This window comes from Anser brachyrhynchus (genome assembly GCF_964034855.1).
Source record: "Anser brachyrhynchus genome assembly, chromosome: 5".
In the NCBI taxonomy this organism is placed as follows: domain Eukaryota; kingdom Metazoa; phylum Chordata; class Aves; order Anseriformes; family Anatidae; genus Anser; species Anser brachyrhynchus.
In genome coordinates, this window is record NC_137699.1 from 8451911 (window position 1) to 8462293 (window position 10383).

The 10383-nt window shown below is 35.3% G+C and overlaps 1 protein-coding gene across 1 annotated transcript in view; it reads left to right on the forward strand.

Annotated features, from left to right (window-relative positions):
* The window catches only part of MPPED2 (metallophosphoesterase domain containing 2), a 603962-nt gene that overhangs the window by 307759 nt on the left and 285820 nt on the right, over positions 1-10383 (forward strand). The window lies entirely within an intron of this gene.

Here is a 10383-nt window from a genome sequence, read left to right on the forward strand (position 1 = left end):
GAATTTTAGGGCTGACGATGCTTTGTCTTGCATGTGCACTTTACTCCTCACTGTAACTGTGTTCATGCATGTTTTTACTCTTATTTGTTTCATTGAGATTTTGCTCCTGAATAATAATTTTTTTTTTTTTTGAAATACAATTCATGGCTAATCCTGAAGATTTAATCTTGTTAAAAAAAAAAAAAAAAAACAAAACACCACCAACAACAAAACACACAACAACAACAATAAAAACCCTTGATGGAATATCTTAAGAATACTTCTTGCCCTAGGATTGCACAGCATTGGTTGCTGATGATGGTAAATGTAGTGGTAGCTTAGTGGTAGCTTAAGATCAAGACACAAGGAGGTAGGCATCAAATGAATTTGAGAAGAAGTGGTACTTAATCAGCTATATATCATCAGCAACACATTCATGTAATGACAAGCTGTTTCCCTTTCATGTATTTTCTTTGAATTGCTATATGATTATGTACTTTGAAAGCAAAAAATCAGAAATTGTGGAAAGTGAAACTAATTCCCAGCACCTCTTAGAATTCCAATGAAACCCCACCTGTAGTGTTACAAACTCATCTCTTAGTGAAGTGGAATTGCATGTGCCATTTTGGTTTGTTTTACAAAGCTGTAACTGTTAAGCTGGTGCTTGGACCATGCTGGAAGAAAAATGAGTGTTACAGAAAAAATTACATACATAGTAAATGCTCTTTTTTCAGCCTATTTTTAGGCCATGTCATTGAAAATAAATATCTGCTTTCTTCTAAAAATTAAAATATACACAAACAGAAAACTTAAGTGAATAGGTAGGGTGTTGCAAACTCCAAGAAACTGGCTCCCCACAGGAACGCTCTCTGTTGGATTTCCCTCAACAGACTTCATAATGTCTGAATACAGACACAAAGATGAAGGTACCATTTGGCTAAAGTGAGGTTTGAGCTCGACAAACCATTTGCTACTTGTGTCATAAATGATGAGCTGTATTTACACAATCTGCAATTAGTTCCAAATTATTCATTAAACAAAGTTAAGAGAGCAATGAAATGTTTAAATCACGTACCATCTGCTTGTCTGCCAGACCTGATTCATGTAGTACACATGGGAGAACTGGGATTTAGACCACCAGTCTTCACTTTCTCTTCCCACACTGGGAGAGAGAAAATATGGCTCCTTGTATTTTTAAAACAGCGTTAAACAGTTTGTCCATTTCAGCCTGAAAGGAAACCAAAGAAAGTCATTTTGAAAGGTAGCCAGACAGCTCCTGCTGATATACTTCAGAGGTGAATGGATGTTTGAACAGTGCAATGGTCTGAGAAAACCTATGTGGCTTGCACTGCAGCCTGCTTACTATGTGCCGCGGATGGTTTCCTTATGTTGTGTGTTGTGTGTTCCCGCCCATTGTCCTTTGGGTGGTTTATGCTATATTGAATTACCCTGTATAGGGCACGTTACAAACATATATAAAATTGCTTCATCTGCGATCCTTGAAAGCCAATACCTAGAGGTTGTGAAGAGGCTGAAGTATTTCCCTGAATTTGTCCTTTCATTTAGGCTTTAAAGACCTTCATAGCTCTGTTTGCTCTTTATTTCATAGAAACTTTTCAGTGCATTCAGATGTTAGTAGCTTGCTTTTACTGTGCAGTTTTGATCATGGCATGGATGAACATAGCCATTATTTGAACCTGGGTAACCCTCTGAAGTTTTTGTAAGTGTAGAGAGATGAAGAAAATTTTTACCAAGTGTCTGCAACATTTTTGTGGATCAACTGAATCCTAGAAATCCGGTAGCTAGAGATAGGAAGTTTATAAAACTAAGGAGAATATTTAATCTCATTTTGCTATGTCCTCACAATCCTAAACTAACATTGGGTTAGAGTCCAAGTCCTAGTCACGTTCCCATAGTACATTATGCTTCCTGTGTAACCTCAGAAAGCCACTTATCTTATAGTAGGAAAATTTAGTTAAAGAAAAGTTGAGGTTCAAAGGATTATTTTAACCTCTGAGGAATGTTGTAAAGACAACTACTTATAGATTTTTGAAATGATAACGGATTACAGCAGTGGTTGCCATATAAATAATTGAGTTGCCCTACAAACACAATATCATCAAAGTCTTTCAATGCCTACAGTTCTTGAGTTCAAAGTGACTATCTTTTCATTCTCAATGGGAAAATTATTAAACTTCTTATCTCAAGCCTCCTATTATAGGTGCTTGCCTTGCCAGCATACTGTGAGAGGTAATGAGTAGTTTTGTATTTTGTGTACAAAAAGTACATGCTCACTTACTAAGTTTGTATGTTTGCCCTAACTGCATTTCAGCTGCAAGAAGTGGCTTCATCAAGCAAATAATGCAAACTGAGTAGGAAGAAAGTGAGTAAGAGAAATAAAGAGGAGGGTATATCTGTATATCACAAAGACACAGCTGAAAGTCTACCATGAATACAAAGAACTTCAGTTTCAATAACATCTTAAAGCAAACTTCCAGATGAATTAACTAAAATAAACAGATACCAGTATGATACATGACTGCATTTTTAAAACTCAGTTCTTAAGAGATATCACTAGGAAGCCTTTATGATGAAAAGCTAATCTGATCCTGAAAAACACCTCAAGTAACTGTAACTTAGGGGCTGTTTTGTTAGTCTAGCTTCCTGTCTAGAACCTGAGGCCACTTAATAAAACCACTTTAATTCATAGATATTACGTTATTCCAAACTTGTTGAATTTATATGCTGCTCTGCCAAATATCTGCATAGACATTTATTTATTTATTTACATGTATGAAAGCACAGTATTCTAGGTAATCAGAAAAATAGTGAAGCAGGATTTCTGTAATAATCATGTTACAAAATACTTTTCCTTTTAAAACATGTTCTGTTTTGGTGAGTCTTGCATTTGTGATTTGCTACAAATCCTTCTGCTAACAGTGGAAATTTAGGTGATGCGAGGACTTCAGAACTGGAACTTAATTCTTATAGCAGCTTTGTAAAATGTAAAATCAGAACAAGAATGCAGATAATAATTTCCTCAATCCTTCTGTCATTACATGCAGAAATTAAAATCTCTCTTTCAAACCCATTTCTGTCTGTAATATGCTGCCTCATCTTATAAAGGTCTCATCTTTTAAAAAGTAAAACAAGTAAGCAAAATGTGGCCTAAGCATGATGTTTGAAAGAGAATGTTTGTCTAGTTTTCCTCTAAAGGAAAGCTTCTAGTAAGAACAGCACTACACTAGACCCACTGTTTTTGTTGTTGTTGTTTTCTTTTCTTTTCTTTCTTTTTTTTTTTTTTGAAAAATAGCAAAACTATTTTAAAACTTTTTTTTCATACTTTTTGACAAATGCCATAGTTTCTACTATAGAAAATCCCCCTCAGGATGGTATAAAATGGACAGACTTTCTCTTCAGAAAAGCTTTTAAATTATCTTTTCTCTTATCCCCAACTCAAATATCCAACACATGAACAACGAGCTGCAACATGTAGCTTACTTACGCAGCAGATTGCAATTTAGTGTGAAGTACCCAACATGCAGAATAAGGGTTTGCTGCTGCTATGCTAAGCTATTTTATTTCATCTAACTCTTCTCTCTGTACTATGCTGTGTCTAACCCACGTTCTTTTAAATGAGCGTTTTACTTTGCAATTGTGAATGGAGGATATGAAGCAAAGAATTCCGGAGATACCAGTGTTCATATTGCTGCAACAATCATCCTTGGATGAGTTGGTTTCAAGTAACGTGTGCTTTTTGTAGCTCTAGCTAAGTTATAATGTTGCCTTACGATTGTGCTTGTGTTGATTATAATTGGATTGCCAATTGCTGCCAGGTTGTACTAAGTGCATCACTAAAAAACAAATTTCTGCTAATTTATTCTTGTACTTGGCTCAGGCTCAACATTTCTGATGATTTCTTCTTTTTGCAGTAACGTTTGGCCCAAACAGGGTTTGAAATGTAATGCATACGGAGTCGTCCATAATGAATTCCTTCCTCCCCATAGAATTTCAGAATACACCACCTCTGGAAAAACTATTCTCTCTCTTTTTTGCATCAGATTCTTTTCCACACTCAAACTAAATTTTCGTTTCATATGTTCTTGACCACAGTCAGAATTTATTTCTGGGCTATCTTGATCTATACTTTCTTTTAAAAGATTTACCACATCATAGCTCTGCTTCTCTCGCTGCTTGTTACTCATCAGTAAATGCTGTAGGGTCGTGTGACATTTCCTCCAAGACTTTCTCTAATACTGCATCTTGTTCTTTTAAAACTGAACAAGAAATACTCTCTCAGGGGCTGTGGTTTTTTTGGTCCTTATTTTACTCTCAGGTCCTCTCTAGGAGCATACATCATTTTACGATCTCTGTGGTTAGAATGTAGCTGTCAATTAGATAGTCTCATAAATAACAAGTGAACTAGAAGAGGATAACATAGCCACAAGCTAGAAGAGGTAAACAAAACACCAGAAGTATCACTGTGGATACAATGTGGTAGGGGCTGAAACTGAAAAACATCTACTTCAATGTACAAAACACTGCATATTAAAACTTGTAGGGACAACTAACATATTATATCATGGGATGGCCAGAAAAGTACACAGAGGTGCACAAATTCTTACACAGGCATGTGCTTTTGAAAACTTCATTTTTTTTCCAGGTATGGTCCAATTATTTCATCCAGTACTCCCTCACCATTATGTCGTGACTTAAATCTTGACTACCATACAAATGCTATGGCAGACAGCACTACAACAGAATACTGTTGGCATGTGAGAAATTTCCACTAATATTTGGAATCATAAATGAATTTCAGCCAAGAGATTTGGAGGAAAAATCAAGAGCTATAATGCAGTTTCTCAGGAAAAGGCTTGACGTTTTGGCGTATTTTCACTGTGGCATTTCAGTCTTTTGTTTTAGTCTGTACAGCTGAATTTTTCTTGCTTGTGACATTCTGCTCAGTGTAGTATAAGTAGATGTTTCAAAATATAATAAATCTCATGAGTATCCTTTAGATGAGGATGGACTTTATCAGCTGAAGGTTTCAACTGTCTTCATCTGCTTTTGTTAGCTACAAGTAGATGCTTCCATAATATTTTTTTCGTCAAGTTCCATTGGAAAGTCAAAGGAATGTAAAACAATATCTTAAGAATTACCCTATATGAGTTTACCATAAACACTTGGGAAAAAATTGAAAATTGATTTGGTGGTGTTTTTTGCTTGAATGCAGTACTTGACTATTGTACTGCTTAGTTAAGCTACTTAAAAACTTAAAAGTAATCATGTGATAGTGGGTAGTAACAACCCTGATAGTTGAGTAAAACAGTTGTTAAATGCTACCTGTGCTTGACATTACCTGTCAATTCAGTGCAAAAATAAAGCTATTAAAGAGGCCATAGGAATAAAACTTAGGAATTCCAGTGTTACCCTCGTATCAAATGAGGCTTAAAAACCATGGGTATGGGTAATATGAAATGAAGATTTACCATTAAAAAAATTGGCATGAATTATAGCATTATAAAAAGTTTCATCAGGAAGCTGACCTGAAGGGACAAAGAACACTATAGCCAAGGAAGAATTTGAGGACAATTTCAGGGCTCTGAATTACAGGTGAGAGTAGGAAGAACCAACCATTGCATGATGTGTATCCTTAGAGAAGTGCATCTTGCCAGAGAGATGAAAGGGGAGTTTAATTATGGGAAATGGACAGTAGGCAGAATAGGTTTAATTGCTGATTATTTTAGAGAAGAAAAAAAAAAAAAGCTTACTAAAAGAACTGTATAATTATGCAAAAAAGGAAACTGTTTGATTACTGATAAGGAGAAAAAAAATGCACATGTTTTTCTAAAGTGAGGTTATTTTTTGTTTGTTTTTTTTTTTTTTTTCTCCGAGGATTTTCTGATATTTGCCATTAGCAAAACAGGCCTTTTATATTTGCATTCACCACCTTATTTGGAAGATGTTTCTTAATGCTGCCATTTGGACTATGTTGGTCATTGTTTTTATCGTGAAGTTCACAGATACAATGAATGTTTTTTAAAAGATTTTTCATTGAGTAGACTACAGCCTGGTGGTAGAACCTCTCAGTTCTGCAGGGGTGTTCAGGTGTAGTGCCCCTGAGAATTGTTCAGACTTTTTGGTAAAGTAAAAGGTGAGAATTAGTATTTTTTATTGTTTTTATGTGTTAATGTAGGATATATTATGTTTTTCATGTTTTTGTTTCTTTGTGCTGCCCCAGAAAAACATTTGGAAAAAAGTGGTAAATGTACAATGAGCTAATACTTGAAAATGAGGTAGTCTGCTGAAAATCAGGCACATTTTAGAAGCAGGAACATGTCTTTTCAAAAGAAGTGAGAAAGATAATGGTTTAATGTCAATGGGAAAGATTTTAATAAATACTAGTTTCCTAGCAAAAGTTGCAGAAGACAGAAGATCGCAGCTGAATGACCGCATATCATGATGCTAAATATAAAATACTAAGTAGTTATCTTTGTCCTGGCATCTCTCTGAATTTTCAAAACATTTTTTTTTTCATAAAGGATTAACATTTTTTCCATCAAAACAGCAAGGCGAAGTAAGAGTCAGAATTTTGAATTTAATACAAGACTGTAACAAGAAAACCTGCTGGAACAAAAAGCCATCAAATGTCATTTTGTAAGTTATGGTCCAGTGGAAACTGAACTGCTTTGCACTTGTGCAAATAATGTTAATATGACAGAAAATGGAAATGCATGATAATAATTTGTTACATAGAGCTCTGCAAAAATAATTATAGACAAATTCCTATTGTCTGAGAAAGAAGAAAGGTGCCGAGTTCCATAGGCGTTTTGAGTTAGTTGCAGCACAGTTAAGCAAGGACTATCAGGATCTGCCAAAGTAAAAGAGGTATTAGTTCCACAAAATTAATCGCTTCTTTTCATAAAGAAGATACATGTTTGTTTATCTTGTTGAATCACAGTCCTAGTGCAATATGTAGAAAGTGCTAAAATACCACAAACACACTGTGTAAATCTCAGTAAAATGAATTAAAGGATGGCATAAATACCTTTTAAAGGTTAACTTTCTTGTCACCTGTAAACAAAAAACAGACTATTTATGTGTATAGAGGGTCTTTAGTTTGTCATAATCTAAATTGCTGTAGTCAGAATATAATTGCTACTCTATGAACTTTGCAATCATCTACTTTGTTCATTGGGGTAATTTAAGAAGGAAAGCTGATAGGAAAACCAATTATGATTTCCCTAGATAATGGACATTTTTATATCAGATTTTTTTCAACTAGTTTGACATAGTGCATTGTTAATATAAAGAAAGTTCCAGAACTGCTTAAAAAAACTTATCTGTCAGGCATTTGCTCAAATGTAAAACAACATTTAGAACTCCCACTCTGCTGACCCGAGGCTTTATAAATTACCCCATAAAGCTAGTAGTTGCTCATTTATCTGTCTTCCTAGATAAAGATAGGTAATGGACTCTTGCATATAGAAGCAAAAAGAAAACTCTTTTCTTTATTTGTGGTTAAAGCAAGGGATTGTTTTGACTGCATTCAGAGAAAGCTATTATCAGGATCTACTCACTTTCTGATCATTAGAATGCTAATTCCTACCTTCAGCTATTCGAGGTTTATACTGGACTACCTTAGCCCCCTTTAGCTTGATGTTCAGCTAACCCTTGTTTTTCCCTTTGCCATTGCCAGCAAGAGCAGTATGCAAACTAAGAATTTAAGATATACAAATTATCTCTGTGAAACATTTATGTTTTGTTTTTAAACCACAGTTGGAATTCATGCCATATGTGGGGAGGGGACTGGGGGAGAGGCAAAGATTAAGGCATGATCCTATATCTTTTTGAGAAATGTTTTTGCTCCCACAGGTGATTCACCTACCATGTTCTGTCATTTAGTAATTCCACGGATGCACAAAGGAAACCATCAGAGAACTGTGAGCTGGGTGGTTTATGCCCCTGCATGTGTGTGTCCGTATACCTGCACATACACAGACACCAGAAAAGTACCAATTCCACTTGGCAAAAGAGTGGGAGATGTGTTAGACTTCTCTTGAATTGGCTGAAATTTTTTGTATGTTTATACCGAAGAGGTCTGAGTATAGATTTCAGCTCCAGATATAATGAACACAGATTTAGATTGTTCAGACCCCTTTGTTTGGAGTGCATTTAAGGCTGTTTGATGTAATCAAACCACATTGTCAGAACAAACATTGTAGTTCGTTTTTACACTTTTCATTTTAAAATTCTTGACAGTAGTTAAATTGGTAAACTTCATGGTTTTGATAAATATTTGTATTAAGAAATAATGTATATCTGTGCATTTGAAACTGAAATATAAAGGAACCTTGAAGTTCAAGCCAAACTTGATGCTAAGATTCATTTCTTTCCTTGATAATCTGTAAAAGAAATTTTGCTTAAAATTGGGCTTGACCTTGCTGAACTGGATGAATCCAAGCTATTTTTGAGGACACATGGTTGGCGTTTGGAATTTTTAATTGCCAATACATACAACTGTAAAGCAATCTTGGTGTTTTAAGGAGAACATCTAAAGCAAGTTAAAATTGGGAGTGAGGTGAACATTGTGTTGGTGTTGTGTGTTCTGTCCTGAGTATGAGTGCTCAAGACTTTTTCATCATGACTAATACATTTACCACAGAGGTGTAGTCTAATCTGATTCATGTTTCTTTCTAAATGGGATACCCCGTGAAAGGATCACATTTCCAAATCCATATCTCTTCAGTTTGTTTGATTTCTGTGTGTGTACCTCAAAAAAAAAACACCCTAATTTTGTGCAGACTGATGGATGTTAGAATAAAAGACCTTGGCAAAAGGGATGTATGGTGTGCTTTGTCCATCTGATTCATGCATGCCATCCAAAAAAGTAGTTACTATGTCAAGTCTGGTTGTGACAGACACAAGTTAGGCACCACAGGTTTGACAATCACCAAAACTGCAGGTATCTCTGTATAGTCTTTATTTATAACCGATATGTATTTTAACTTACAGCTTTGAACAAGACATACCAATGAACTTCATTAGTTTTTCAGTCTGAAGCCTGCATATGTGGTGATAATCAGCAAGATTAACTGGAGCCGTCACGTTAAATATATCTGTGTTAAAGTAAATACTTTAATGTATATGAGTTAACTCCTGAGAAAGTGATCTCATTCAGGAATAAAGTAGCTCTAGTTGGCTTACTTATTTCAGTACAAGCACTAATCACGGCATCTTTAAGTTCACTTCTCTTACTGAAGTGCTAGCTGAGTTTTACAAACATATTAGTCTCTGTAGGACTCATGAAGTAATCACAGATCCTTCTCACCTTCCAGGTCAGAAGAGAGACATAAAAGGACAGCAGTGACCAGAAATGTAGCTTGTTGCTTCTCGTGTGGTTTGGCTGTGGTTAAAGAAAGAAACTTGGTTTCTAGAGTACCTTCATTAGCACTAAATTCATTCTCTGTTTTATGGCAAGTGTCTGAGGAAACTCATCATTCTTCCCTTTCTTTCAGGAAAGGAAAAAATATAAAATGTTATTTTCTACAATTTTCGTAGAACATCTGAAGGCAGCTGCCTAAAGTGTGCATGGCAGAGAGGATGTCAAACCTTTTGTGATAAAAGTTGTGGTGTACTAGATTTTTATACATTATTTCTCTTGGCTTTTACCTTATTATAACTGCTTATGGATGTTGCTGAACATGAGTTTGACTTGTAAAGATCATTTTAATCAGAAGGTACCCTATTCCTGTAACGGCTATCTATTTATTTTATAACTATAAGTATCTGAAATTATTTTACCTAAGAGAGTGCATATTCAACAGATTAGAAAGACAATGGTATGGTAACACAGCCAGCACACCATATATGTATATTTTTGGAGGGGGAATAGCTTCAGTCTAGCTTCAAGTTGATATCTTTACTTGCAGAGAGAAGCTGTTATATTGTTAGCCCGGTGACTGTGTGCAATATTCATTGATAATTCATTTCATACTATGTTTAGATATTGGTGCAGACAAATATGATTAATGTTCAGGGCACAGTTAGCGCAGAGTATGTTTTTGCAACTGACACAAATAATCCCTTGAGTGAGATACTACTATATTCACATGGAGAATGTTGTTAAGCTCTGAGTCTGGTTAGGTAATCTAAGAGTCTCTTTCAGTTACCAGAGAGGAATTTATAGCCCATTTTGAGGTCAGAAACCTTGCTGATTTCTTCAGCAGTAGGCTTTTTTGCCAATAAGGTTGGAGAATTATGTTGACAAAATGAGAATCCATTTACAACTTGATTCCTAGTGGATTCACATGAGGGATAGGTGTCTAATAGCTTTATGTGCTGGTTATACAGATCCACGTGGGGAATATTAACTAGTCCTTACTTCAGTTGTATACGTAGCCT